Below are 25,734 nucleotides of genomic sequence, written 5' to 3'. Positions count from 1 at the left end.
AGACTCTAATGACAGAGAAGGAGCAGAGGCGCCCCCAAGGTCATCAGGGCTTGTGCCGCGTTGTGTCAGAGTTCGTCACCAAGTCTGGCACGTCCACACTCGTCTTCCAAGATCACAAGCTTACGTGAGAACAAAACTGAGGTGGCTGCAAGGTGTTGAGCGTGAAGCAGTGATTTGGGGTTTTTTTCTCAGAAACCCCTTTCCATGTCTTTACCCCATTGAGGCAGTCAGAAAGCCCCTTGGAGGGAACTGGTGAACACCAGGAGCGTCAGGGGCTGAGGCCAGCTCGAAGGAATGTTGGCGGATGTCCCCAGATAAGGTCTGAGGAAGCAAGGTCCATGAGGCCGAAACCCGGCCGTTCCATTTGGCCCGGTTTCCTGGCGAGGGCTGGAGACATCCCCATGGGGGATGGGCTAACATGGCGGAGAAGGTCGCCCAGCAGGTGCAGAGGTCCTGGCTTCACTTCCCCTGTGAACTCGGGAAAGTTTCTGCCACACTCCCAGCCTCAGTTGCCTCATCTTTAAAACAGTACAAGGGTCAGAGAGTTATTAGAGAATTCAATTCATTCATTCATTCATTCATTCATACATGAAGACAGTGCCAGCCATATAGATAAATATCCACTCGATGGTTATCATTATTATTATATCACTGAAAACTTTATTTACTAGACTCTAAGCCCTGAAGGTCGCAGCTAATTTGTCTGGTCCTTGTCATCCCAGGGCCTGGTGTGGTACCATAGGTGACAGGTGCTTGATGAATGAATGAATGAATGAACGAATGAAGAACGTTCTCCTCAAATCAGGGACTCGGGCGCACGGGTTGCTCTGGTTGAGGTTGTCCCCATGGTTGATTGTCTTCTAAACACAGGGAAGGAAAAGGGAGGGAATAAACAAAAGGAAGTGGAGACTGCCATTAAAAATAACATGTATGCGGGCGCCTGGGTGGCTCAGTCAGTTATGCGCCTTATTCTTGGTTTTGGCTCAGGTCACCATCTCCCGGTTCGTGAGTTCGAACCCCACGTCCAGCTCTGTGCTGACAGCGCAGAGCCTGCTGGGGATTCTCTCTCTGTCTCCGCGCCCCCCCCCCCCCCCGGCTCATGCTGTCTCTGTCTCTCTCCAAAATAAACTAAAAAAAATAAATCAGTAACATGTGTCTTTTGAAGCAAGAGACTTCACAGAAAGGCTTACAAATCCCGAGTCCAAAGAAGAGCTAAAGACAGAGAGAAAGGGCCAGGGGTGAACACAGAGGGAGGTACCTGTGGCTGACGTGGGCAGGGCCAGAACTCGGTGGATGGAGGAAAGGGAGAGAGAGCAGCTGAGGGGGCCCTGGACCCCAGCCGACCGCCTGGGCTGGAGGGTCACACAGGCACACAGCTGGGTGGCCGGGGCGCCTCTCTTCCCTGGGGTGGTACCCCACACTGTGGCCAGTGTCGCTGAAGTCGGTCGTGAAGTCAGTGATGTGCTTAGCGCTAGGGGTCCCCTTATGGGGGTGTGGCCTTTCTGGCGCACGTGTGACTCAACAGAAGAGGAAGAACCACCTGCTGGCCACGGCCACAGAGGTGACGTCGCTCTGGCGCGGCAAGAGACTTCTCCCCAGCCTCCCCCCCCTTGCGCCCTAGCCCCAAAAGTCTCCACATCCACCTGAGATGTACGTCTGGGGTGGGGAGGGACCGACTTATTCCCCCAGATCCGAGATGTTAAAAAAAGGCTTGGGTTGGGGCGCCTGGGTGGCGCAGTCGGTGAAGCGTCCGACTTCAGCCAGGTCACGATCTCGCGGTCCGTGAGTTCGAGCCCCGCGTCAGGCTCTGGGCTGACGGCTCAGAGCCTGGAGCCTGTTTCCGATTCTGTGTCTCCCTCTCTCTCTCTGCCCCTCCCCCGTTCATGCTCTGTCTCTCTCTGTCCCAAAAAATAAATAAACGTTGAAAAAAAAAAAAAAAAAAAAGGCTTGGGTTGAGGGCCCGGAACGCCTGGTATCCTCAGGCTGGGTGAAATCGCACATCTGAGCGCTGGATGTCAGCGGACCCTCCCGGGGCCACCTCCTGTCCCCGTCCAGCTGCTTCGGCCTCCCCAGCCTCCCAACGACCAGCCTCAGCAGCTCTGTGTGGAGTCGTGGCCTTCCGCCTCTGTCAGAACCCGGGGTGTTCAGAGGTGAGCCCCCCCAAAAATGAAAAGAAGGTGTTCCCTGCACGACAGCAGTGGGGGTGCGTCCCTGTCACTCCCTGAGACACTGACAGGAGGCTGGGGGCCACCAGCAGGGCGAGGCAGGGTGGCTCCCTGGGGGGGGGGGGCGGTTGGGGGCGGTGCTCATGCTTTGAAGGGGTCCATTCTGAGTCTCCACTCCTGATTTTCTTCGAAGTGTGCCCCCTTTCTTTCCCCCGGCCCCGAGGAGACCTCAAAGGCGGCGGAGCACAGACAGCCTGAGAATCAGGGCTCTGCCAGGCCTCTGTTCGTTTTTTTTTTTTAATTGTGGTAAGACACATAAGACATACAGTTTGCCATTAGTGACGTTTAGTGCATTCATGGTGTTGTGAAGCCGCCACCACTGAGAACTTCCAGAACATTCCCATTGCTCCAGAAGAAAACCCCATGCCCATTCAGCAATGACTCCCTCTTACCCACCCCACCCCCGCAGCCTGGTCCTGACGACCAGCCATCTGGCTTCTGTCTCTGTGGATTGACTCATTCGGGATATTTCATGTACATGGAGTCCTACAATACGTGACACTTGTGGCTAGTGGTTTTCATGCAACCTAATGCTTTCCAGTTCACCCATGTTGTAGATCATTTCTTCACTCTTCTTGGCGGCCAGATATTCCATTGTGTGGATGTACCGTATTCAGTGTTTATCCGCTCATCGGTCAGTGCACATCTGGGTTGTTTCTACTTTTGTTTTTAAATGTTTATTTATTTTTGAGGGAGGGAGACAGACTGTGAGCAGGGGAGGTGCAGAGAGAGAGGGAGGCACAGAATCCGAAACAGGCTCCAGGCTCGGAGCCATTAGCACAGAGCCCGACGCGGGGCTCGAACTCACGAACCGCGAGATCATGACCTGAGCTGGAGTCGGACGCTCAACCGACGGAGCCACCCAGGCGACCCTGGGCTGTTTCTACTTTCTGGCTCCTGTGAATAGCGCTACCGTGGCCATTCGTGTACAGGATCTGTTTGGACATCTATTTTCAAGGTGGGACGTGTGGTAATTCTGTTTCAATTCCTGAGGTCCCATAGGGTTGTTTTTCAAGTATCGTTTCCTTCTGAAAACTAACTGCAGGGCCCTGCGACCCGGCAGCTGGGTGCCAAATACTGTGCCAGCCCCGTGTCATATTCCCTCTCGAACCTCTCAGGCAAGTATGCTGGTCCTCAGGACACAGGTGGAGGGAAACGGGCACAGAGAAGTAGAGAAAACGCCCGGAGTCACACAGCCAGAGGTGGCAGACCCAAGATTCAGAGCCAGAGTCTTCCAACTTAGAAAGCTCGGTCCTGCTCCCCTGTCACCTGCCCTTCTTCTAAACGTCTCCATGACCTCCCGGAGGGACCGAGGGGAGGGTGGGGGAGAAGAGTGGTGGGCAGCTGTCGACGGCTGGGAAGACCAGATTGGGGGGGGTGGTGAGTCAGCTGACACGGTTTCTCAGTGATGATCTCAATATATTTTTCAAAGCAACGGTGAGGCCATTTTCTGTGATAACAATGCAAGGAAACCAGACACAAATTATATGCGTTTAGTAAAACCCACACAGGTGATCATTGCTAGGTGTTCGATTCTCACCGGAGCACCCCTGAGAGGGAGTGAAGGGAGCAGGCCCCACAGCTGGTCTGTGCGGGGCCTCCGTGGGCCTGGCGGGGCTGGACGGGGGCATTTTGGAGGCGGGGGGGGGGGGGCAATACGCCGCTTCATGCACAGTCTTGGGGACGGAAATATATTTTCATATAAACTTTCCCAAAAAGGCGCCTGGGTGGCTCAGTCAGTTACGCATCGGACTCTCGATCTCGGCCCAGGTCATGATGTCACAGTTCGTGAGATCGAGCCCTGCATCAGGCTCTGTTCTAACAGTTCAGAGCTTGCTTGGGATTCTCTCTCTCTCTCTCTCTCTCTCTGCCCCTCCCTCTATCTCTTTCTTTCCCTCTCAAAAACAAAAGCAACTTTCCGACACATTTTCATATGACTGTCTCCTGTCTTGTCAGAGCCACGGACAGGGGACCACAAGAGTGCCGCACTCACCAGGCTGCACTGTGACACTTGAGAGTTCAAGTCACCGACTCCCACAGCCGGGCCTCCGGCCTGTGGAATGTCTGGGCAGCTGGCATCTGGTGCCTCGTGAACGAAGCCCAAACAGATGCAGGGACTTCTCTGCAGGAAAGGATGTGATGGATGCGTTTGAACAAAACCATCTGACTTCGGGAGGAGAGATGTGCCTGGCACCCCAGGGACACAGGTGGGCAGGGAGATCCAAGGTTAACAGCAGGAGCGCTGAGGTGGCTGTTTCCGGGCCGTTCACGCCTGCATGAGGAAGTCTGTCCTTATAAATCGTAACAGCAGTGATCATAGTTAACATGCCTTGAACACGTACCCCGTGTCGAGGACTGTGTTGAGAGCGTCACGCGAATTCCTAACTTAATCCAAACAGCAAACCCATGTGGTATATAGTATTATTTCCCCCAAGTGGCAGGTGAGGAAACTGAGGCATAAGAAGGGTCACAAAGCTAGTCAGCGGTGGAGCAGGTGCCCAGAGCCCCGTTCTAGGGGAGCCACAGCCCTGAACCCTCGCCAGGAGGGGCCCCCGGGCATCATCTTCGTCCCTGGAAAATTCCGCCTGGAAGGAACGTGGCTGGTCTCTGAGAAAGCGCCAAAAGTGAAAGGCCGACGAGAGCGGGGGGACACTCTGGCCTTGAGCTGCCCTGGGGCACGAGGCCAGGCCAGGAGCCACACCACTGGGGGATGGGCCTCCCGTTACCCGCCAGCCCATAGGCAGAAATGGTTGATGACAAAGGGACCTTTGCAGGCCCACGTGAGGCTGACCGGGACAACTCAGTCTTCTGCCTCCTGGCGGTGGTTCTGAAGCAGCCCGATGGGGTCAGCCAAGCCGGGGAGAGGCCGCCTCTGCCTGCACCTCACCCCTGCCCTGCTCTGGCCCCAGTCCAGCGTCTGTCCCCTGACTCACAGGATGCATTGGCCTGACTTCGTCCAACGCTCTCGGAGGACCTTGTCACGGGGCGAGTCTCTTTTCTGAAGACCCCACGTGTGGGGTGCCCTGTGGGGCCCCGGTCTTTCCCAGCAGCCCCAGCCCTCAGGACGCAGAACCGCCCGTGGGGAGGTCTGATTGAAGGCCTTCCTGGTGGACAGGCACCCCCACCCTGAAAGCTCGGCTGAAGCAGGGAGCCTGGCCGTCCGGGCACCCTGACCTCGTGGTACGGAGCCACAGCCGTAGCTTCCGCAGTCCTAAGACAAAGTATGAGACTGTTCCTCCTCCCCACTGGCCCCCACACTTGAAGAGGCTCGTTGTGAGGCCATCTAGCATGGGCTCCAGTCCCTGGCACTGACTAGCGGACGAGTTATTCAGGCGCCTTCTCTGCACCTCAGTTTACCCAGCTTCACAGCAGAGAGAATAATCGCCGTCTACCATAAGGCAGATGGGAAGATTACAAGTGTTACCCCAAGGGGCACCCGGGTGGCTCGGTTGGTTGAGCGTCGGGTGCTCTGACAAGACAGGAGACCTTCGTATGAAAATGTGTTGGGACATTGTGCCAGAAAGATCTGGGGTCAAATCCCGACTCCACCACTGACTGGTGTAAACCTCAGGACCCTTGATCCCTCACCGGGGCGAACACCCAACTTCATAGGACAGTAACAATTCACTCTGCAAGACTGTTCACACAATTAGAAGTGCAAAATAACACATGAGACACCCCAGTCCGGTCGCGACGTACAGCTGGAGCGAGACGTTGGTGATCACAAGAGATCCGACCTGGGGGTAAATACCCTGAAGCCAGATCGAAGCTCCCTGTTGCCAAATCCAAGGCCCTCTTCTCCTGTGGCTCCCGCCCCCACCCCATCTCTGCCCTACAGGTGCCAGTGACTCCTCTGTCTTGATCGCCATCCACCTTCCCTCCCCCCTGCTCCCGAGGTGTGAGCGCCGCCCCCTTCCCAAAGACCTGTTCTGAATTCTCTTCTCATCTCCCAAACTTTGATGTTCCTCTCCTGGCTGGGCTACTCCCTCCTGGGTCTCTAAAGACACCTACAGGCCGAAGACTGTCCGAACGACATCATTTCCCAAAACTGCCCTACGGCCCATGGGAGTATATAACCACGACCTCACAATGAACCTGTTCAAAGCCAAAAGGATGACCGTTTCTGCTTTCCATTCTGAATTTCTAATTTCAGCCCATGGCACATCCTTCTGCCGGCGGTTCACTCATCTTTGAGGCCCTTTTCCAATTGGACCTATCCCTGCAATGACTCAGTGTCCTGTTCTTCACCGAGACTTTCTTTCTTCTTTGTGTCTCTCCTGCGCTGCTCCGACCTCTTCTTTTCTTTTTTAATTTTCTTTTTTCTTTTTTTAAATTTACCTCCAGATTAGTTAGCGCATCGTGCCACAGTGATTTCAGGAGTAGATTCCCCAGTGCCCCTGACCTATTTAGCCCATCCCCCCTCCCGCAACCCTGAGTTTGTTCTCCATGTTTACGGGTCTCTTCCGTTTTGTCCCCCTCCCTGCTTTGATATTATTTTTGTTTCCCTTCCCTTATGTTCGTCTGTTTTGTCTCTTAAAGTCCTCATAGGAGTGAAGTCATACGATTTTTGTCTTCCTCTGACTCACTAATTTCACTCAGCATAACACCCTCCAGTTCCGTCCACGTAGTTGCAAATGGCAAGATTTCATTCTTTTTGATCGCCAAGTAATACTCCATTGTATATATATATATATACCACATCTCCTTTATCCATTCATCCATCGATGGACATGTGGGCCCTTTCCATACTTTGGCTATTGTCGATAGTGCTGTTATAAACATGGGGGTGCATGTTGTCCCTTCGAAACAGCACACCTGAATCCCGTGGATAAATGCCTAGTAGTGCCATTGCTGGGTCCTAGGGTAGTTCTATTTTTAGTTTTTTGAGGAACCTCCATACTGTTCTCCAGAGTGGCTGCACCAGCTCGCATTCACATGCTCCGTCCTCCTCTGTTATCCATTCCTGCACAACAATCAATTCCGAATTTAGGGATATCAAACAAGAGGCATTTTATTAGGCTTCCAGACTTTGTGGGTCAGGAATTCAGGCAGGACACGGTGGGACTGGCTCATCTCTGCTCCCGGGTCTTCAGCTGGAAGACTTCAAGACTGGGGGCAACCCAGTGGAGGACTGGAATCTTCTGAGGGCTTGCTCACTCACAGGTCTGGCATTTCATGCTGGTGGCGGGGCCATCAGGCAGAACAACTATATATGACTTCTCCCTGTTTCTTGGGCTTCCTCGCAGAGGGGTGGCTGGCTGCTAGGTGCAGGCATCCCAAGCGAGCCAGACAGAAATTATATCACCTTTTTTGACCTCCCCTTAGAAGTCGTATAGTGTCACGTCTGCCACAGTCAGAAGAGTACTCAAATTCAAGGGGAGGGACCATAGACCTCAAAGCTTGCTGGAGGAATGTCAAAATCGGGCTCTACGAGGAGCACGTGGGATGGGAACACTGGGGCAGCCATTTTGGGGAAACACCGTCTGCCATGACTCCTAACCAGAATTCTAGTTTGCATCTCCGAAGCCAGGACCAGAGGGATCAAATATGCTCCCCAAATATCTACTGGCCAACGGTGACCTTCTCTCAAAGAGAAATCAGTAGTTTGACTCTCCACCGACAGTAAGAAAAATTCAAGACCCTGGCTAATTTGGCCCCAGCCTGTTTGACAGGCTCATCTCCGAGTACTTCCGTGTTGTATTCGCATCAGATGACTCGGGGTCCTTGAGCTTGTCTCGAATGCTAAATACTTCCTTCCTTTACCCTGGGCCGATTCCCCACTGGGACTGTTGTTTTGAAATCAGTATTGGTCTGAAGGCAAAGTTTACCGAGTGGCTTATCTTAACTCAGGAAGACGAAAAGGAAAAAGAACAACTTCCCATGAAGGGACAATTACCCACCCAGGAGAGGCAGACAGCTGGCTGTGACGCTCACTGTTCCTGTGCTTGTCAATTTTACCCCCCAGATGGGTCCTAGTCACTGCCCCCAATGCTGCTTGCTCTGTGGGATTCCCCTTCTCCTTCGATCTTTAAACATCTTTCCTCCACAGGGGTCCGCCTTCCTGGAGGTAGGGAGACCCTGATTCCAACCGTAACCACCCCCCAGGGCCTGAAGACTTGTCTGACTGCCCTGTCTCAGGGCTGTTAATGGCTGAGTCAGAAACTGGGCCTGGTAATGGAGCACCAGAGGCCAAGCAGAATTGTCCTGCGCGCAAACACCATGACCGCAAGGATGACTTCAATTAAAGAGGAGTTAATTAAGCTTTGATTGTTGAAATCTCTACTGAATCCCCAAATCAGAGGGTAAAGTGAACTCTATTCACTCAGCAGCGTTGGGTGAAGGATCAGGTGACAGAGGCCAGGCCCGGCAGATAATATTCCCCCCAGAGAGGATTTTTTTTCCCCTTTGAACACTGGGTGCAGGAAGTTAGCCAGTCGTAACATTCAGCTCATAGTATTCAATCTTTCTGAATTCTGTGGCACATGCGGGCCCCCTCTCCATCTACCTACACCCACCTGCCAGCACCCAGACCAGAAATGCCCACTCTGGGGGTATGTGCATTTGTGTCTGTGGAGTGCTGTTTTGTGTCCGTACATCGTGAGATGCCACGTAGCTCATTCTGTTTCTTGTTATGTTTCACTCAACTCTGCTTTCGTTGAGATGAGGTTTAATCCGTCTATAGGGGAGTCAGTCCCCCCCAGCGCCTACTGCCACTAACAACGGTATTACGAGGGGCGCCCGGGTGGCTCAGTCGGTTGAGCCTCGGACTTCAGCTCAGGTCATGAGCTCGGGGTTCGTGGGTTCGAGCCCCGCATTGGGCTCTGTGCGGACAGTTCAGAGCCTGGAACCTGCTTCACGTTCTGTGTCTCCCTCTCTCTCTGCCCCTCCCCTGCTTGGGCTCTGTCTATCAAAAATAGAAAAAAAAAAAAAAAAGAAACATTTTTTAAAATGGTGTTATGTTTCCTTTCCAGTCCCGTGTGAGAATTCCGACAGGACCCCCAGTTAAGGAGTCTGCGCTTTCTTAATTTCATCAGACCCACCAGGTTGCTCCCTGAGGGGCTATACCAGGACACCCCCGTCCCCGGCCATCCGGCTGCAGGGCATACACAGCACTTCTGTTCTCTCCGTGGAAGGTGGAGGCATCCTCACCGGCACCTGCCTCGTCTACAGCTCTGAGTTTGCCGCATCAGATTTGGGGTGAGTAGTGTCTCGTGTTCACACCGTACTTCGAATTTCTCTGATTACCGGCGATGTTGAGCATCTCTTCGCATTCATTTGAATGATTTGGATTTCTCCCTCAAGGAATTCTTGTCCTTCCCCAACTTCTCAGAGGGATTGGGGGATGGTGGTGGTGGTGCTTAGTTACTTTATACAAATTTCTTATCCAGGAGAGTTGATCCCTTGTTTACATTGCATGACACAAACATCTTTTCCCAATGTGTCAACCTTCCGTTAACTCTGCCCATGGGCCCTTCGTTAAACAGAAGTTCTGAATTTTGATTGACCCGGAGTCTTGTATTAGTTAGGGTAGAGTGGGCTGTGTAACAAATAGACTCAGACATGTAATGAATGACTTCACACACGGGAGTTTCTTCCTCTCTCATATGACAGTGCACATGTCTGCAACAAGAGAGGAAGTTGGGGGTTTCTGCTCCAAAAGGTCATTCAGGGTCACAGGCTGATGGTGGCTCTGCTACCTTCATCCCAACGACATTCCAGTTGTCACATGGGGACGGCGGGCCCTGCGGTGAGCAACATGCCCAAAACGAGGTGGGAGACAGCAAGGACACGGCAAAAAGCTCTACCCCGCTATTCAGCCATAAAACGGAAGGAGATCTTGACGTTTTCGATAACATGGAGGCTAAGTGAAATGAGTCAGACGAGGAAAGACAAATGCCGTACGATTTCACTTACATAACATCGATATAACAAAACACATGAATAAACAAACAAAAAGCAGAAACAGACCCGTAAGTACAGACAACAGACGGGTGGCTGCCACAGAGAAGGGAGATAAAGGGAATAAGCAATATGGGTGAAGGAGAGTGTGAGACGCAGGCTTCCAGCTCTGGAATGAATAAGTCACAGACATGAAAGGTACCGCCGAGGGACCCTCATCAATGGTATTATTGTCGCAGTGCCGTATGGTGACGGGTGGTAGCCACGTTTGTGGGGGAGCATAGCCCAGGCGATTGACCTGTCGAATCACCACATCATACACTTGAAACTAACATGTCAACTATACTTCAAGCGAAATAAAAACAAACATTAAGATTAAGAAAAAAGTTCGGCCCCAAACTAACCTCTGTGGCTGCTTCCCGCCCCCCGCCCCGTAGACCCCAACCACCTTTTGACTCCTAAGGTGTTTCTTGTCATTTTGATGTTAGATCCCAGGATCTGTAAGTTCCCTTCTTCCTTTTGTAACTTCCCAAGGGTCAGGGGAAGACAGCTGTGTTCATTCACCATCTTGTTAGGACCCCCCAAAATGCATCTGGATCCAAAGGGAAATTTCTCCAGAGAAGGGGGAGCAGTGTTCCCGTCTGAACGAGTCCCGTCTGTGCGAGTGTTTCCGATGGGCGGGTGCAGATCGCCCCCTAGTGGCAAGAGACAAGCGCTTCTCCCCGAGTTCTTTCCAATCCCCCCCCAGGATGTTTTTGGTGCCTCTTTTCCTTCCCTGGGGACCTGTTGCGTCCTTCCAGCACCGGTGTTGTCTCTGTAATAGCAGAGTCTGCATTCCCTCTCTGGAACCCAGCAGTCTGGCTCCCGCCCACCCCGCTGAAAGTGCTCACGCAGAAGTAGCCAGGGGACACCGCGTGGGAAAGCCCATGACCGTTTCAGCCTCCCCAGTTGAACACTGCGGCGTCTCCATTTGCCCCTTCTCCGCAGTCATGCTTGAAATGTCCCCTCTTTCCCTTGTAGGACCCACAGCCCCCTGGCTCTCCTCCTGCTACATTCACTTGCCAATGGGGTCTTTGCAGATGTAATTAAGATGTGAATCAAGACGAGGGGCGCCTGGGTGGCTCAGTCAAGTGTCCCGACTCTTTTTTTTTTTAATGTTTATTTATTTTTGAGACAGAGAGACAGAGCATGAATGGGGGAGGGTCAGAGGGAGAGGGAGACACAGAATCCGAAACAGGCTCCAGTCTCCGAGCTGTCAGCACAGAGCCCGACGCGGGGCTCGAACTCACAGACGGTGAGGCCAAGACCTGAGCCGAAGTCGGCTGCCTAACTGACTGAGCCACCCAGGCGCCCCTAGTGTCCGGACTCTTGATGTGATTCGGGTTCAGTGAGTTCAAGCCCCACATCAGGCTCTGTGCTGACAGAGCGGATCCTTTCTTGGGATTCTCTCTCTCCCTCCCTCTCTGCCCCTCCCCAACTCAGGCTCTCTCTCTCTCTCTCTCTCTCTCTGTCTCAAAATAAAATAAACTTAAAAATGTAAATCAAGATGAGGTCATACTGGACTAGGACCACCCCTTATTCCAACACAACTGGGGTCCTGAATAGAGAGGGTAAGAGCACACGGGGACACCATGTGACCTGGAGACGGGGACTGCAGTGATGTACTTACATCACGGCCACAGCCAGAAGCTAGGAAGAGGCGAGGAAGGGGTCTCCTAGAGCCGCAGAGGGAGCACAGCCCTGTGGATACCTTGATCTTGGACTTCCAGCTTCCAGAACGGGAAGAGAATACATCGCTGTCGCGTGAAGCCCCCCAGTTTGCAGTACTCGGTTCCAGCCGGCCAGGAAACGAATCGCCTCTCCATTTCGCAACATCCCTGCTTTGGCTCCCGTGTGCACCATGACATTCACCTTCTAACTGGCCGCCGGCCTCCAGGCTCGTCCGGGCATCTTCCGCACCCGCAGCAGAACGAGCTATCTGAAATGCAGCTGCGGCCTGGTCCCCTGCCCCAGCCTTGTCCCAGCTGCTTTGTGCTTTCACAAGCCCGGGGACACCTCCAGGTGGCTGAAGATGGGTGTTCAGCCTGCAGGGCCCTCCACCCCTCCTTCCAGCAATCAAGCCCATCCCCTGGGAGCCTGCCCCAGGGTCCCTGCTCCTGTGGCGCACGCCCCACCCCCGGCACTCACCATTTATCCTGACCCCTGCAGGGACCCCTCAGTCCCCGAGCTCCGAATCCCCAGGGCCTTCCAGAAAACGAACTGGACCTCAAAATTTGAAAAGTACAAGGCCCAAGCCTCAGTCTTCTTGGTGAGGCAACCAGAGATACTAACATTGGACCTGGAACGGCCTCGAATCCACCCTCTGCCAACAGCTACGGGCTCCTAGGACGGCCTAGGGCTAACCCGGCACCCCGTTCGTGGGCTTCCTGTTCCCTCCCCTCTGAGAAACGGAAGCCCAGATGGACCCCCAGCTTGTGCAGGGTGTGTCCAGACCTTTCCAAGGCCCCTGGCGCCCATCACCTAACGTACGTAACACATTCAAAGTCTCCCACATCCAACACCGACGATCAGATTTACTGCAAGTGTGGGACAGCCCGCATTCTTCCTCAACATCACCATGCGTGTCCAGGAAATCTTGCAAAGCAAGATGAAGAAAGCCTAAAAATCGGCGTCCAACCGTAAGGACACGTTTACAGATAGAAGAGTGAACGATCAATGACGCGTTGCTTTTATTAATACTTTCATTAGACATTCTGTTGCACTTCTGTCCTGTGGTTGTCCTTTCGTTGCATTTCTGCAGGGCTTTCGACGGCTCCAGGCTTGGGCTCTGGGTCCATCGGGCTCGAGGGGCTGATTGGGAGGCTCCTGCCCTCAGTGAGGGACCGGGGAGGTGGGAAATCTGTGCAGCACTCAGGCTGTGGGCTCCAGGCGCACCGGCAAGGGGCCAAGGCTCCTCCCTGGGCAGTGGGCTTGCCAGTGGCATCAGGACAGAGCAGCTCGGTCCGTGAAACACCAACACCTCTCCCTGGCCCTGGGTCAGCTGGGACATGGGCTCCCACCAGCCCACCGGTGAGTTCTCCGAGCCCTGCCATGGAAGGGGACAGCCAGAGCTAAAGGCCATTAGCGCTCTCTCTGCCCTCTCCTTCAGGAAGGGGCCACGTGGCCAGAGAGGTCCTGGCGCTGTGCACAGATCTGTCGCTGGAGCCCAGAGATCTCAGCATCAGGGTGAAGCCCAGTCCAGCCCTAGAGAGAGAGGCTCCTGATGGCTGGGGGAGGGGAGGGCGGTGGCCACAGGCTTGAGCCTCAGCAGACCTAGTCGGGGTCCTGGCTGGTCCTTGATGAGCCTTTGGCCTCGGGCAAGTTTCTGAGCATCTGTTGTACTCAGTCTACAAAACGGGAATAACGGAGTTGGTAGAAGGCAATTAACAACTTGCTAGTTGGGGAGGGGAGCTCATTAAAACCAATCTCCGGGCCCGGCAGTTCTATAGAAAGTCAAATTACCGCATGGTCAGCAGTTCCAAACTCTTAGGGTCGTGCCCCAAAGAGTGGAAAATAGAGACTCAAGCAAAGCCTTGTACACGCGAGTGTTCACGGCCGCACTAGTCACAAGAGCCCCGGGGTGGAAACAACCCAGATGTCACTCGCCGGAGGAACGGATCAACAGAAGGCAAGCACGTCCCCCCAACCGGGCAGATATTGTGTGATTACAGCTACGATACCCAGAATAGGAAAATCCACAGGGAAAACGTAGATCAAGGCCTTGGGGAGGCTGTTGGGGAGACGGGAGGGCGCACAGGGTTTCTTCGCGGATGACAATATTCTGGAGTGGAAGGCACACGTTGAGAGGGTGAATTTACAGTGTGTGAAGCCCATCTCAATAAAAAAAAAAAATAGAGTAATGTGATTCTACTACTTCTAATCAGAAAAATAATAAAATTGATTAGTGAAAAAAAAAAAAAGTCAGACACCCGGACACTGGGCCCCCTGTTCCAGGGACACATACCCGCTTCTCCACACGGTCTCCCTGGGGTGACCCCCGCCCCAACCAGGCTTTGAGGGAAGAAGGGGGACCCTCCAGCTCCCCACAGGGGATCCTTGCACCTCAACAACTCTCTCCAAAGACAGCGTCCCCATCGTGTCCAGCCGCTCTGTCAGCCTCTCTTCGATGCGTGTCACTGGAAGGCCGTCCGCCCGCTCCTGACCGGTTTCCTGGCCACCTCTCACACACCGAGTTCTCAGTTCCCGGGTTTGCTGCAACAACGCCCCGCAGCCCGGCTGATTTAAACAGGATTTTCGCACAGTTCTGGAGGCTACAAGGCCAGGATCAAGGTTGGGGGGCGGAGCCAGCCTGTCTTTGGCTTGTAGACGGCCGCCTTCTTTCTCGGTCTTCGCATCGTCTTCCCTCTGTGCGTCTGTGCCCTCGTTTCCTCTTTTTTTTTTTTTTAAGGTTTATTTTTTTATTTTGACAGAGAGAGAGAGAAACGTAAGGGCTCCGGGGCTGTGACCTCAATGGCGAAGGGAGCGCAGGCTTTGGGGAATCTCCTGCAGGGGATACCATCTGTGGTTGAACGAGAACGTTGGCCAGAGGCTCTCAAGGCCGGGTGAGGTCAGGCGGCACAAAGCGGGCAGGCGGGGCGCATGGCACCATCCAGGCTCTCAAGATGTCAGAGCCGGGTCTGGTGTGGATTCTTGAGACCAGGGGCCAAGCCTTGTCTGGGCCCCACAGACGTGGATGAAGAAGACAGTGGAGGAAGGAGAGGCTGACGGGCACCTGTTCCTGCCAACTTGAACAGACAGGGATGCAGGACGGAAGCGCCCCTGCCTCCGCCCCCCGACACTTCATCTGAGTGCAAACTCATGCAGCAACTTGGTTTTTATGTGGGCACGAGTAGGAACATTAACCAGTGGCATTTTCAGTTTCTTTTCTTCTTCTTTTTGAGAGAGAGAATGGAGGAAGGGCGGGGGGGGGGGGGGGGACAGAGGATCTGAAACAGGCTTTGCACCGAGCCCGCCCAGTGCGGGGCTCAAACTCACAAACCGTGAGATCATGACCTGGGCCGAAGGGAGATGTGTAACCCCCTGGGCCCTTTAACCAGTGGCGTTCTAAGGTGCACTTCTAAAGGACCCTACTTTAAGGACAATGTGTATGCCAGACTTAGAGAAAGCTGATGCATTAGAACAGCAACTCTTTGGGGCGCCTGGGTGGCTCAGTCGGTTAGCGTCCGACTTCAGCTCAGGTCACTATCTCGCGGTCCACGAGTTCGAGCCCCGCGTCAGGATCCGGGCTGATGGCTCGGAGCCTGGAGCCTGCTTCCGATTCTGTGTCTCCCTCTCTCTCTGCCCCTCCCCCGTTCATGCTGTGTCTCTCACTGTCTCAAAAATAAATAAACGTTAAAAAAAAAAAACAAAACAAAAACAACTCTTTGCCTTAAGGAAGGAAAGAAGGAGGGAGGTGGGGACAGGCCTGGAGTAAACGGAATTTATATCAGGTCAGCCTGATTCCTGGCAAGACAGCCCCAGATGCACCATCACCTTCGGATCTGTGCTACTTCGAGAGGGGTGCAGTGCGAGCAGAGGCTGTGGCTTTTTTCCAGTTGCTTGCAGAGACCACGTCCCCATCCAAACAGGCCTTGGTGGGAGCGCTGGTGGGCACGACAAAAAAAAAAAAAAAAAAAAAAAAAAAAAAAAAAAAAAAAAAAAAAAAAAAATCTGTGTTCTGATGGCGCCCTCTGGTGTCCGGGACGCGCAATAACAGGCAGCCTGGACTGTTCACGGACACCGACTGGGTCTCGGGGCAAGAATGACCCCTGGTGGCGCCCCGGCCACACCAGTCCTTCCACGCTCAGGCCCACCGCGTTCCCCAGAGCTCTCTCGGCTCCCAACTGCCATGAGATGGCCTAGGGCTCTGGTTTTCTGTCTGAGTTCCAATTAGGGCATTTCGCCCCGGGGCACCTCACTAGTTAACCACCAGGAGAAGGACGTTTTTATCTCTGAACTCACAACCCCAGAATGAGAAATCCGGTAATGGGAAATGATCTCTCTCTATAAAGAGGGGGGGGGGGGGAAGCTGAGGCTCAGAAGGCAGGTGGTAAAGGGCAGAGCTGGAATTTGAGCCTAATCCCAGATTTCTCCCACATTCCTCAACTGCCATTTGCACACTTTGGTTAATTTGTTAGGTGAGTTTTATCTCAATAAAAAATGTCTCGTTCAAAGAAAGAAAGGAGGGGCGCCTGACTCTTGTCAGTTAAGCGTCTGCCTCTTGATCTCGGCTCACGTCATGGTCTCACGGTTGGTGGGTTCAAGCCCCGCGTCAGGCTCTCGGCTGTCAGCGCGGAGCCCGAGTCAGACCCGCTGTCTGTCTGCTTCTCCCCTGCTCACGCTCTCTCTCCCTCTCTCAAACGTGAACGTTTTTAAAAATTTTTTTAAAAAGAAAAGAGGGGTGCCTGGGTGGCCCAGTCGGTTAAGCCTCCAGCTCTGGATTTCAGCTCAGGTCGTGATCTCTTGGTTCATGGGGTCGAGCCCCATGTCTGGCATTGCAGAGCCTGCTGGGGATTCTCTTTCTCTGCCCCTCCCACACGTCCTCTTCACTTTCTTCACTTGCTCAGAAGTTTCAAGATTATTTTCAAGATTATTAATTTGGCAAATTTTTCTACGTGCGAGGCACTATTGTACGTGTTGAAGACGAAGCAATGGGGGAGGGGGGGAGGGGGGACAAACAGCTCTGTGCTTGTAGAAGTTACATTTAAAGTATTTTCTTTTTATTTTTTTTTTTAACGTTTATTCACTTTTGAGAGACGGAGAGAGACAGAGAGTGAGTGGGGGAGGGGCAGAGAGAGAGGAAGACACAGAATCCGAAGCAGGCTCCAGGCTCTGGGCTGTCAGCCCAGAGCCCGACGCGGGGCTCGAACCCACAAACTGTGAAATCATGACCTGAGCTGAAGTTGGACACCCAAGCAACTGAGCCACCCAGACACCCCATAGAGGTTATATTTAGAGAGGGAAGTTCGACAAGACATTGTCGGACAAAGCATGTTGTATATTAAGTACTGACAGGTACTAAGGAGAGACTCAGCAGAGAAGGGAAGGGAGTAGGTATGTGCTGGCGATGGGGAGCAGGCTAATGAAGTTTCCATGAAGGAGGAGACACTTTTATTAAATATCTGAAGAAGAAGGCAGAGAGAGCTATGAAAATATCTGAGGGAAAGTAATCTAGGCAAAGGCAACAGCAAGTGCAAAGGCCCTGAGGCAGGAACATGCCTGGAAGCCATCATGGCTCTGGAAGGTTTTGAGCAAATGAATGATACGACCTCAATCTTTTTATGCATGTGCATAAAACACACACAACCATAACACAAGGAACCCACTCTGCCCTCATTCCAAGTGTGACTCCTTTTTGAATATGCCTTCTGTAGTTCATTCTCCAGTGTCTGAGAATTTATAGCTCTTATCTGTGCAAAGGAAGAGAAAAAAATATCAGATAATTATTGCTAAGTGCCACTGATGTCCTAGGAAAAGACAGCAAAAACTGTGGGTGATTAATAGACAATTAAAAGCCGTATGTGAAAGCCACAGGGCCTCCTTCGTAGCTTACAAATAGGTTCTCGTGTCCCACAGCAGGAGGCCCAGGGAAAAGCTAAGGACCAGGTTCAGGACTTGATGTCAGGGCTGAGTGCCAAAGGAAGTTAACACCCCCAGTCTGTTATGTCAAGGTCAGTATCCTGAAGGCAAAAACGGGACCCTGACACATAGATGACCTAAATATTTAGAACATCTTGTTTTGCTAACCCTGTGAGCCTGCAGAAGTGTCCATCCCTCAAGGAAAGTCACTCCCTTCTTGTTTGATGTTGTAAGGTCTGAGACCTTACAAGACAACATGGGTCCCCCTCAGGACCTGCCCCCTTGCCAAGACCCCTCTTGTCAACTAGGCCAGTAGCTGGTTGCAGCATAACCCTGTTGGGGACACGCTGGCTCTAGTAACGGAAGAAAAGGAAGATCCCCCAAGGATGTTGCAAGATCTAGCCAGCACATATGGGCAGGAGGCATGGGCTCCTGGGACTGGAGACCAGGGGCACTTGGTCATGGGAGCCAGAATGTAAGGTCGCAGAGGGGAGAGCTTATTGAATTGGAAGCACTCTTCCAAGAGATAGGGTTTAACGCCCTGGCAAGGGCCCCAGGAGATGATGACCCCAAAGCTAAGTAAATCCGGAATTGCTGCTGCAGATGGTAAAGGAAGGGATTGAAAGGGTCGCCAGTGGTCAACTCAAGTCATGGATGTACTACGTACGGCCAGAAGAGCCACCAGATGATTACATTCCACAAGAATCCGCGTCATCCAGAAGACACAGACTTGTCCAAGGTCAGAAGGAATGCCCTGGTAGGATGGAACCATCATCACTATAAACTTCGGCGACGGGTCTCCTACAAAGGTGACGTCAGGGCTGGCAGAAAAGGCCATTACAGAGCTAGGCTCGCTGACAGCAATGGGGAGGATGGAACCGTAAGATGCCTAATAAAACACGGCAATCCCAAGGGCAGTTAGCACTGGCAAGGGTCCACCTCAGCTTGTATCGTCAGAAGAAGGCAAGGATAGGGGACCAAGAAGCTGAGGACAGTCATCTGAGCAAAAAAAAAAATCTGTGATCCCTTGCCAAGGTTCCAGAGCTGGGACCCATTGGTTGAAGACGATGCCAAGTTCCTAGTAGGCAGACTCCTACGACATCACAGCAAATATACCAGGTAATGACTCTCCAGTCCTTTTTCCAAAGGGACCTATGGCTATCTACTTGGGTAACTGTGCCCTGGAGTTGGGGAATAGTCAAACATTTAAAGGACTATTAGACACTAGATTTGAGGTGACATCGATAGCCAGCATCACGCCTGGCTTCTTGTAAGAATAGGGGTATATGGTGGCCAGAGGATAGATGATTCCTGTCGAAGGCTCAGCTTACAGTGGATCCACTGGTCGAGGGACCCACTCGGTGGTCTTCTCTAGCCCTCAGATGTGTCATTGGGATTGACATGTTTGGTGTACCCTTCATATGAGGAAGACCAAGTGGGGAAGGTCTCCGATGTGACTTCCTTCCCTTTTTCAACACCCAGCCAAGATAGTAAATAACAAAAATAATAATACGGCATCCCACGGGAATGATAGAAACTAGTTTTATATGTCAGAATCTCAAGGATGTAGGCATAGTGGTCCTCATTTTCTCTGTTTAGTTCTCCACGCTGGTCCCTGCAGAAACCAGAGGGGCGTGGAAGATAACTGTAGGCTACCACAAACTCCTCCAGGCAGTCCCCAGCACACAGCTGCTGTGCCTGACGTGGCGTTCTTTCTAGAGCAGCCCTACGTTCATGGTGTGTGGCTGTTGATATTGAATTGGCCGGTGCCTTTTTTTCTGTCCCAGCTGGAAAAGACGATCGGCAGGAGTCCCCATTCACATGAACCAGGCAACAACAGACATTTACAGTTTTGCCACGGTGCCATGTTGATTATCCCGTCTACCAAAGAGATCTGGGATATCCAACACAAGTTTGTATTGATGTACGACATTGGTAATTATATTATGTTAGTCTAGCTAGATAAGCAAGTGGCTGGTATGCTGGAGACAAAGCATATACAGTCCAGTGGATGGGAGATAAATCCTACAAAGATTCAGAGGTCTGCCTCATCAGTAAAATTCTTTAAGGGTCCAGTGATCAGGGCATCCTGAGACACCCCCTAGCCCCCACACTTCCATACCATTCCCCCAACTCATTGCATCTTGCACCTCCCAAGCGCAAGCAATAAATCCTAAAGCCTCGTGGGGCTGTTTAGGTCTGGAGGCAACAAATCCACATTCAGAAATACTGCTCTGGCCCATATACTGGGTTTTCCAATGACTTCCAGCTTTGAGTAGGACCCAGAGCAGGAAAGCTCTCTGCAGCAAACCCAGGCTGGCACAGAGAGCCCTTTGGAGCACATATAATCTGGCAGACACAGTCTTAGGAATACCGCTGGTGGGAAAATATGCCTTGTGCAGCTTGTGGTGAGCCCCAGCGAGGGGACCTCTAGTGTGGAAGCAAGGTCAAGCCTTCAGTGGCAGCTACACCCTGGTAGAAACAGAGCATCTGGCCATGGGGCACCATGTGACCAGCATTCAGAAATTCTCACGATTGACTGGGTTCTATCAGGCCCCCCTGAGCCATAGATAGCGTGGGCCCAGCAGCCGTCACCGTAAGATCCAAATGGTGCATGCAGGATAGGAACCAGCGAGACCAGAAGACGTGAGTGAACTGCACCAGAGGCCCCCCCACCTCCGCTCACACTTATGGCGGTCAACAGCCTCCCTTAAGAACAGCCGACGGAGGATGAAAGCCTGAACCGAATTTGCAGATGGGTAGGGGGTCAGCTTGGTAGGTGGATCAAAGCCAAAAATGAAAGGCAGTGGCCCTGCCCTTCCCTCCCCTTCCCTTCCCTCCCCTTCCCTTCCCTTCGCTTCTCTTCCCTCTCAATGGACAAAGTCTACAAAGTTCTCTCGATGGGCAGAGCTTTGGGAAGGGCACCTCATCATGTACTCAGTGTGGAAGGAGAAGTGGCCCAAGGTTAGCAAATCCATGACTTGTGGGTGGGGGCAAATGGCCTGGCTGTCTGGTCAGGGGTCTGAAAACAGATGAGGAAAAAAGATGGGGAATAAGGAAGTCTAGAGTGGAAGAATGGGATGATCACATGGGAGTGGGTATGAAAAGTGACGATCTTTGTAACTGACATTAATACCCACCAGAGGGGTGCCTTGCTGGCTCAGTCGGTAGAGCATGTGACTCTTGATCTCAGGGTTGTAAGCTGGAGCCCCACCTTGGGTGTAGAGATTACTTAAAAATAAGGTCTTTGGGGCGCCCCGGTGGTTCAGTTGGTCAAGCATCCGACTCTTGATTTCAGCTCAGGTCTCATGGTTGTGGGATAGAGCTCCACACTCAGTGTGGAGGCTGCTTGGGATTCTCTCTCTCCCTCTCTCTGCCCCTCTCCCCATACTCGCTCACTCTGTCTCTTAAAATAAAATAAAATAAAACAAAATAAAGTAAGATAAAATCTTTTTAAAAATACCCACCAGAGAGCAGTTACCATGGAAGAAGGACTAAACAACCAAGGAGGCAAAACGACCAGTTGACAGCCAATTTTGATCATTGATGACCCCAGATACGACACAATAGGTACATGACCAGAGCGACCAGAGTGGCCATGGTGGAGAAATGGAGGCTATGCAGGGGCCCTACAGTGTGAGCTCACCAGGACTGAATATCTGTCAGTAACAGATCGAAGCCAGCCCTCTGGATGGCTCTATTCCTCTAGGAGACCAACTGGCCTTTGGATGCAAGTTGACTGCTTCGATTAATCTAATCTAAGCTGCAGAGATAATTCTAACAGGAAAAGACCCATACTCTGGATCTGAGTTTGCCCTTTCTGCCCACAGGACCTTAGCACCAGTGGCTGAATACCTAGGAAGCGTCGAATTAACCCACATGGGATCCCACGTAACTTACTCATCACCCCAGACCCAGGGTCCCCATAATCATGGGATCCACTGTTGTATCGGTGGATTGCATTGTACCAGTCCAGGCTAGTACCTTAAAACCACTCCAATCCCACTAGGATGCCCATAATAATAACTTTCGAAAGGAAAATAACAAGTTTGTAAAGATGTTGGGACTCTACATTGCTGGTGGGAATGTGGCCTGGTGCCGCTGTTTTGGAAAAAGTCTGGTGATTCTTGAGAAAAAAAATAATAAGCATAGAATTATCACGTGATTCAAAAAAAATGGAAAGCGAGTGTTTACGCAAAAACGTGCGCACAAATGTTCATAGCAGTATGTGTTAATGGCCGAAAGGTGGAAATAACCCAAATGTGCATCAGTGTATGAACAAAATGTGTTGTACCCACACATCAGAATCTCATTCAGCCAAAAAAGAAATCGGAGTACAGAAACATGCTGCAACATGAATGAGTCTTGGAAACATTATACTGAATGAAAGAAGCCAGACACAAAAGACCATATATATTGTATTATTCAAATGGAATAATATTAGTCATCTAGAGCAAGCAAATCCATACAGATAGAGGGTGGATTTGTGATTTCTCAGGACAGGAAAGAATGAGGAGTAACTGCTTCATGGGAATGGGGTCCCTATTTAAGGTAATGAAAATGTTCTGGAAATAGTGGTGGTGATTGCACAACGATGCAAATGTACCTAACGTCACTGGATTTCATACTCTAAAATGGATAAAATTATAATTGTTATGCTATGTGTATTTTTAAACACACACACACACACACACACACACACACACACACAAGAATGTGTGATAAAAGCTCTCGGCAAGTTAGCAATAAGGAGGAATTATCTTAACTTGGTAAAAAGTAATTTTCTACAGCTCTCAGACTACCTAATGGTGAAAGCCTCTCTTCCCCCTAAGACTGGGAGCAAAGCAAGAATGGCTACTCTCATCATTCTTATTCAACATAGTACTGGGAGTTCTAGCCATTGAATACAGCCAGAAAAAGAAATAAAAGGAATACGGACAGAAGGGAAGAAATACATCTGTCTCTATTTGCAGATGCTATGTTTGTCTACATAGAAAGTCTAAAGGAATCTACAAAACTTTTAGCATTAATACGTAAGCTCAGAAAGATCATAAGATACATCAATTCATAAAAATCAGTCACATCTCTATATATTAACAATGAAACTACATAAACCAAAATGTAAAACACAATGTCATTTATAATCATTTGAATAAAAATGACATGCTTAGGCCACACTTAGCAAAAAGTTATAGAATTGGTATGCTGAGCATTACAGAATGCTGATGAAAGAAGGTTTTTAAAAAGTTTAAGTAAACGGAGAGATATACTGTGTTCGTGGATTGTAAGACTCAACATAACTAAGATGTCGATGCCCCCCAAATTGCCCTATAGATTTGATGCAATTTCCATCACAATCCCATGAATATTTTTTGTAGACAGACTTATTCTAAAATTTACATGGAAAAGTACAGGCCCTAGAATAACCGAACCATCTTAGCAAAAAAGGACCAAGCAGAGCAATTACCCTACTCTATATTAAAGCTTACAATTAATAGTTACAATAATCAAGGAAGTGTAGAGGAAAAAGAACAAACAAAACCCAATCCAGCAAAAGGAAGAGGTAATAGATTAGAGCAGAGATCTATGATATAGACCCTAACAAAAGAACAGATCAATGAAACTGATAGGAGGTTCTTTGAAAAGATCAAGTCTGTCTTTAGACAGACTCATCAAAAGAAGGGAAACCAAATAAACAAAATCACCAATGATTTGTAATCATTGAATTTACAATCACCAATTGTAAGAGAATATTATGAAAACCTATATGCCAACAAATTGGACAAGTTAGCAGAAATGGATAAATTCCTAGAAGAAACATATAACCTACAAAACTGAAGCAGGAAGAAACAGAAAATCTGAACAGAACCAATTACCAGCAATGAAATCAGTAATAAAATCAGTAATAAAACAAACCAACCAAAACTCTCAAAAAACAAAAGTCCAGAACTAGACAGCTTTGCAGGTGAATTCTACCAAACATGTAAAGAAGAGTTAATACCTATTCTTCTCAAACTATTCCAAAAAGTAGAAGAGGGAAGAAAACTTCCAAATTCGTTCATTCATTCATTCATTCATAGGGCCAGGATCACCCTGATACCAAAACCAGATAAATATACCACAAAAAAAGAGAACTACGCGCCAGACCTCTCAGGAATACAGATGCAAAAATCCTCAACAAAATATTAGCAAACTAAACCCAACATTAAATACATTAAAATACATTTTAAAATTCATACACCACAATTAAGTGGGAGTTATTCCCGGGATGCAAGGGGAGGGTGGTTCAGGATTTGCAAAACAATCGACATGATATATCATGTCAATAAGAAAAGGGATAAAACCATATGATCATTTCAATAGAGGCAGGAAAAGCATTCAACAAAGTACATCCATTCATGACAAAAAACCCAAAAGCTGCAGAGTAGGTCTGGAGGGAACATAATAAAAGCCTTATGTGAAAAGCCCACAGCCAACATCATACTAGTGGTGAAAATCTGAGAGCTTTTCCCTTAAGGTTAGGAACAAGACAAGGAAGTCTGCTCTCAGCACTTTTATTCGACCATTGTATCATATGTCCTCGCCACAGCAATTAGCCAAGCAAAGAAAAACGGCATCCAAATGGTCAGGAAGAAAAACTATTTACAGATGACATGACAAAGAAAACCCGAACGAGTCCACCAAAAAATTACTAAAATTGATAAATGAATTCAGTAAAGTCGTTGGATACAAAATCAACGTACAGAAGTCTATTGCATTCCCAGGCCCTAATAATGAAGCAGCAGAAAGTGAAATTTAGAAAACAATCCCTCCGGGCGCCTGGGTGGCTCAGTCGGTTAAGCGTCCAACTGCTGGTTTCAGCTCAGGTCCTGATCGGTTTCGGTTTCACGAGTTGCAACTCTGGGCTGACAGTGCAGAGCCTGCTTGGGATTCTCTGTTCCCCTTTCTCTCTGCCTCTCCCTCACTTTGTGCTGTCTCTCTCAAAAGAAATAAACTTAAAAAAGAAAGAAACAGGGGCACCTGGGTGGCTCAGTCAATTGGGTGTCCGACTTCGGCTCAGGTCATGATCTCATGGCTCATGAGTTCGTGCCCCGCGTCAGGCTCTGTGCGGACGGCTTGGAACCTGGAGCCTGCTTCGGATTCTGTGCCTCCCTCTCTCTCTGCCCCAACACACTCACATTCTGTCTCTGTCTCTCTCAAAACTAAACATTAAAAATAAAAAGAAACAATCCCATTTATACTTGCACCAATAAATAAATGAATAAATAAATAATCTTAACCAACAGACTTAACCAAAGAGGTAGGTGACGTACTGTGAAAACTATAGTTTTATAGAACACTGACGAAAGAAATTCAAGATGATAGAAAAAAGTGGAAAGACATTTCATGCTCATGGGTTGATAGAACAAATATTAAAATGTCTATACTACCCAAAGCAGTCTACAGATATAATGCAATCCCTATCAAAATACCAACAGCATTTTTCACTGAACTAGAACAAACAACCCTACGATTTGTATGGAACCACAAAAGACCAAAGTACTACTCAGGTAGCCAAAGTAATCTTGAAAAAGAAAACCCAAACTGGAGTTACCACCTTCCCAGACTAGAAGTTCTATTACAAATCTGTAGCAATCAAAAAAGCATAGTACTAGCAAAAAAAAAAAAACCAGACACATAGATCAATGGAAGTAGAATAGAAAACCCAGAAATAAATACACGATTATATGGTCAATTAATCATCCACAAAGGAGGAAAGAATATACAATAGGAAAAAGTGCCTTTGACGAATGGTGCTGAACGACAAATGGGAAAACTGTACAGATAAAAGAATGAAAGAATATAATATAAAAGAATGAAACTGGACTACTTTCTTCCACCATGCACAAAAATAAAACTCAAAGCGGATTAAAGACCTAAACGTGACATGCGAAACCATAAAAATCCTTGAAGAGAGCACATCATGATTTGACATCAGCCATAGCAACTTTTT

This window comes from Lynx rufus, unplaced genomic scaffold, assembly GCF_022079265.1.
Source record: "Lynx rufus isolate CCGP_SWC_20201006 ecotype Redwood Valley unplaced genomic scaffold, mLynRuf1.p SCAF_27, whole genome shotgun sequence".
In the NCBI taxonomy this organism is placed as follows: domain Eukaryota; kingdom Metazoa; phylum Chordata; class Mammalia; order Carnivora; family Felidae; genus Lynx; species Lynx rufus.
This window is presented reverse-complemented; position numbering follows the sequence as displayed.